This window comes from Gavialis gangeticus, unplaced genomic scaffold (genome assembly GCF_001723915.1).
Source record: "Gavialis gangeticus isolate Ggan-Ray unplaced genomic scaffold, GavGan_comp1, whole genome shotgun sequence".
Taxonomy (NCBI): domain Eukaryota; kingdom Metazoa; phylum Chordata; order Crocodylia; family Gavialidae; genus Gavialis; species Gavialis gangeticus.
The window spans coordinates 38838910-38844036 of NW_017729008.1; the positions used below are offsets into that span (position 1 = coordinate 38838910).

At 49.4% G+C, this 5127-nt stretch overlaps 1 non-coding gene across 1 annotated transcript; it reads right to left on the minus strand.

The window, feature by feature from the left end:
* Window positions 1-1866: 1866 nt before the first annotated feature.
* On the minus strand, window positions 1867-1938 carry TRNAP-CGG. Its single transcript has one exon. It is a non-coding gene; the product is annotated as a tRNA-Pro (tRNA).
* Between the last annotated feature and the right edge of the window lie 3189 nt (window positions 1939-5127).

Below are 5127 nucleotides of genomic sequence, written 5' to 3' on the forward strand. Positions count from 1 at the left end.
GGGAATAGGAACAGGTGTCTTGACTGTCTTTTCAGGGGAGAAGGGAGCAAGGCAGTTGGGAAGCATATACAGGGAGAGAAGATGATGACCGGGGACACACAGGCAGAGGAGGAAGGGAGGACAGGGGAGTGACGCTGATGTGAGATAAGCAGACGGGCAAGAGGACAGACAGCGACTGACCTTATTCAAAGGGGACCCAGGGCTTATCACCCCAGAGCTCCTAGCTCCGATAGGGCACGTCTACAAGTGCTTTAATGCACTGTAGTTGCTGAGCATAGTAATAACAGGTACTAACTCAATGCACAGTAACTGGCGGTAGTGCCGGTGCACGCCTTTTTAGTGACGCTGATGCACAGTAGGCTAATTCTACTGCGCATTAATGCATTAGCACGGCTTCTGGCATGACGCACTAATGCGCAGTAGAATTAGTCTACTGCGCATTTAGTGTCTTGTGTAGACATGCCCACAGAGCTGTCCTGTCATGGAGACACCTTTCCACCATAGCCTGAGCTCACAGGTAGGTCAGATCCAGACTGACCTGGAGATACTTGTCTACCACATCCTGAGCTACATCTGCCTTTGGGACACATTAAAAGGGAACCTGGGGAAGGGAACCTAGAAACCTTCCTATTAAGCCGTGGTTTATCACCTGAGAAGCCCACCAGGCTCCTAATAAACAGCAGCTCCCCAGCTCTATCTCATCACACTCTGACACAGAGCAGAGGATGGGAGCAGAGGCCTTCCTTCTCACATCTGCTTCTGCTTCTCCCTGAAGAGTGCACCAGGCAGAAAGGACTTTCTCTGACGGGTGCATCCCTTCTCCACACGTCTTTTAATGGCACAAACCAGCAAGAGGCAGAGGGTCTGTGTGGCTGACAATGACACACGGTACCATTAAACAAGCTGACATGTCAACGCAAGACAAGGGCAAGAAGACTGCGAATTTGAAGCAAGTGTGCATTATGTAGTGACTCACGAGTCCCTTTTCTAGAGTAATTTGTCTGCAAAGGAAGAGAGGTGGATGTGGCAGCTTAAAGGTGCTGGGGGCTACAGGACTCACTGCTCTGGAGACTGCACATACCCTTTGATGAACGAGCAAGAAGGCTGTCTGCTTTCAGCAGGGAATGGGGGCTGATCTGCTGTTATCTTTGGAGAGCCCAGATGTTTGACTGTTACACATTTTTGCAAATTCTTCTTCTTTTTTTACCCCTTCAACATACACAGCTTCATAGCTTTATAGTTGTTGGGGGCTCGAAGGGACCTTACAGATCGTCGGGTCCAGCCCCCCTGCACTTGGGCAGGAAAGACCGCTGGGATCAGATGACCCCAGCCAGGCGGGCATCAAGCTGCTTTTTGAAGACCACCTCTCAGGGAAGCCTGTTCCAAACCATCAGCACTCGACTAGTAAAGAAGTTTTTCCTTATGCCTAATTGAAGCAATCCTCAGTGAGCTTGTGCCCATTATTTCTTGTCCTCCCCTGGAGGCCCTTGGTGAACAGATGCTCCCCCAGGTCTGACACACTTATAGGCTGCCACCAAGTCCCTTCTGAGTCTTCTCTTCTCCAGGCTGATCAGTTCCTAGTCTTTCCGCTTCCCCTAATATGACCTGGTCTCTAGGCCTGTAATCATGCACATGGTCCTCCTTTGGACTCTCTCGAGCTTTGCCACGCACTTCCTGAAGCGCAGCACCCAAAACTGGTCACAGTACTCCAGTTGCCATCTCACTAAGGATGAGCTGAGCAAGGGGATGATATCCTTACTCAGAAAACACACAGAGGACAAACGCACCCAACAGGGCACTGCATCAGGTCCCTAACAAACACTCTTCAGCAGCCCCAAGATGCTATTCGCCCCTGCAAGCCATAAAGGGCTCGTCTGGGATTTGAACCCAGGACCTCTCACACCCGAAGCGAGAATCATACCCCTAGACCAACGAGCCATACATACAGGCTCTTGAATTTGGAAAAACACTTGTCTCCAGTGGCAGTGCAGTTCTTCTGGGAAGTTTAAGCATCCTTTCAGCAAAATCTGGCTTCGCCCCCAGTAAAGTTTTCCTTGCTGCAGTGAACCACCTGGGCTCCTCCAGCTGCAGGCTCCCCTGCCACTGTGGGCTGTGCTGTGCTGGGCAGAGGCAGGAGGTGGAAGGCGGAGAAGGGAGGGGGAACCCGGAGACCCCGGTTGCTGCTGCAGCTGGAGCGATGGGTGGAGCAGCAGGCAGGTGGTGCCTGGGGGGAGGGCACAAATTAACTTTTTCTGGCTCCCTGTGACCCGTGGGCCACCAGCTGGACAGCCCTCATACAATGATGTGATACAGTACAATGACTTTCCTTGCACTGACTGATGGGTCAAAGTAAGATGCTGTTGCCTGCAGAAGTTCATACCTCTCTGAACTAGCTGGTTTCTAAGATGCCACCCATGCCCTGCCTTTTGCCTGACTTCAGGCTAACCCAGCTAACCACTTCTCTGCCTGCATGTTAAAAGTGTATATGTTGGTATGGGAGACTGCCAGAGCCTGCAAATGATCAGTTCTCACTGGGCCAAAATCTCCATCCTTGGAGGATTTTAAGACCCAGCTAGACAAAGCCTTAGTTGGGGACGGTCCTGCACTGAGCAGGGAGTTGGATTAGTTGTGGTCCCTTCCAGCCCTCTTTTCCTATGATCTGCTGAAGCCAGTGGATAAAAAGGCTGTTGCAGTCTTTTCAGAGCAGAAGTATTATTGCAAGGTGCTCTTATTATTACAATGGTTGAAGTCTGAGGGAACAGCTGGTGTTGCTGGAGAGGCCAGGAGTGTGGGAAGGTGATGCAGAAGCTGGCTGGCCTCCAGAAAAGCACCTACTAAAAGCTCAGCAGCGAAGGTAGATGCAATGGCCAGGATCTGCGTATAAAGCAGGGGCCGGGAGCTCGGGTTTTATTCCGGCCTGTCCCATTGTGCTGCTGCATGGCATTGACAGACTTTTTAGCTCAAGGGCGGGCAATTATTTTGGGCAGAGGGCCGCTTGCTGAGTTTTGGCAAGCTATCGAGGGCTGCATGATAGGCAGCCAGGGGCAGACAAATATTCATTTTCTAAATATTTTAGGGGCCCCGCGGGCCAGATAGAATGGCCTGGCGGGCCGCATCTGGCCCCCGGGCCACATTTTGCCCACCCCTGTTTTAGCTCATGAGTACTTCAGTTTCTCCAGCTTTGAAGGGGGGATAACAAGACCACTTTTCTTCTACCCAAAAAACCCTCAGCCGACTTGGGTGGCACCTTCTCTTGGGCATGCAACTGTTGCCTCAAGCTCTGTCTAGCTAAAATGAAGCATTTCATCCCCTGCATCCTCCAGATCTCCTTTCTGCATCATTTGGGACAGCACCATCTTACTGAGAGCCTGTCACCTGGGCATCACTCACGACCCACACTTCTCCCTGGGTCCCTATCTTCAGGCTTGGGCTTGCAGATTTCCTCCACATAACATCTCTGAGACATGGTCTTTCCTATTCAGCCCTGGAATTACACTTCTTGTTCAGGCTCTTGTCATCTCGTGTGTCCATTCTTGCAACATCCTTTTCTCTGGCCTTGACCAACATGGTCTGGTCCTCTTATCCCCATGCAGAAAGCTGCTCCAAAGATCATGTTCTTGGTCTGTCTGTTTGACCACATCCCCTCCCATCTCTCCACTGATTCTTCCTTCTCTGTCCCATCAAACATAACGTATTTGTCTGGGCTGTCACAGCTCTTCCTGGTCTGTCCCTACCCTCTCACCCTGTCATCTCTCATTTGATATCATAAGGTCATCTCGTGCTTCTGTTCCCTCTGTGATACCAGTCCTCATCTCTCACTCGTTCAACTTTGTTCCCAGACACACCTGCAAAATCACTTTATTCTTCTTCAAATCCCACGTCTCTCTCTCCCTTGTGGTGACACCTACGCAAAAATCAACTGCATGTGGGCTGTTGGTGTGCTCAGAACAGTGCCCACCTTGCTGACTGGTCTCTTATTATTTCCTTGCATCCCCCCTGCCTGTTCCCATCTGTTGTCCTTTGCTTCATATTTTGAACAGAAGCTCTTTGGAACTGGTCCATCTCCTTATTCTCTATTTGTGCAAAGGGGCCTTAGGTATAAGATAATACAGATAAATAATAATAAAGGTAGAAGTGCTGTACAGCGAAGTGGGAAAGGACAAGGAGCAATGGGCTCAAGTTGCAGCAAGGGAAGTTAAGGCTGGATATTAGGAAGAATTAGCTCACTAGGACAGCAGTAAAGCACTGGGACAGGCTACCCAGAGAGGTAGTGGACTCTCCATCCTTGGGGGTTTTCTAAACCCAGCTAGACAAAGCTTTAGCTGGGATGATGTAGTAGGGACTGGTCCTGCTTGGAGCAGGGGGTTGGACTAGATGTGACCTCCTGAGATCCCTCGCAACCCTCATTTTCTATGATTATGTGAAAGCCTTCTTGATGGTTAGAATGGCTTCTGAGGTCCTTGGATGTAGATGATGAAGAAGCAAAATACAGGTAGAAGTATTCCTAATTTTGACTTGATCTGTCTCAATCAGGCCTGGGTTTCTGGAGTGCAGATCTGTGTGCTTCACAGCAACATTTTGCACTTCCAGGTTGGCTTCCCTGAGTATTTGCAGCCATTGGTTGGAATCAACCCATGTGCAGAAGCTCAAAACAACATCTGTGCATCCCTTAAGTTTCAAAACTTATCCTTCACCGGGGCTTAGGAGGTACATAGATGCTATATTGATCTTCAGCCACAATGAGCTGTAACAACAAGCATCTATATACATAGACAGCCACATGCTTGTTTCCAGAAGTTAGGCACTAAAGGGCTGATCCAAAGTCCGCTGATGTCCTCTAGATGCCCAGCTACCTGGGATCGCTGCGCTAGACATTGCACAGACTTATTGTAAGAGAAAGCCCCTGCCCCAAAGTGTTTATAATTGGAAGTTGCAGACAAGAGATTTATACCCATGTAACCAGCTTTAGACTGGTATAGACTAGTTGGGTAACTTCACCCAATCCAGCGGAGAATTTCCCCTAACAGAACTGGGTAAAATTCTACCAGTTTTAGTTATACCAGTTTAGGTTTCATCTGTTTGCTTCCACCTCAGGATAGCTGTTTGCTAAATGCATGTAAACTATTA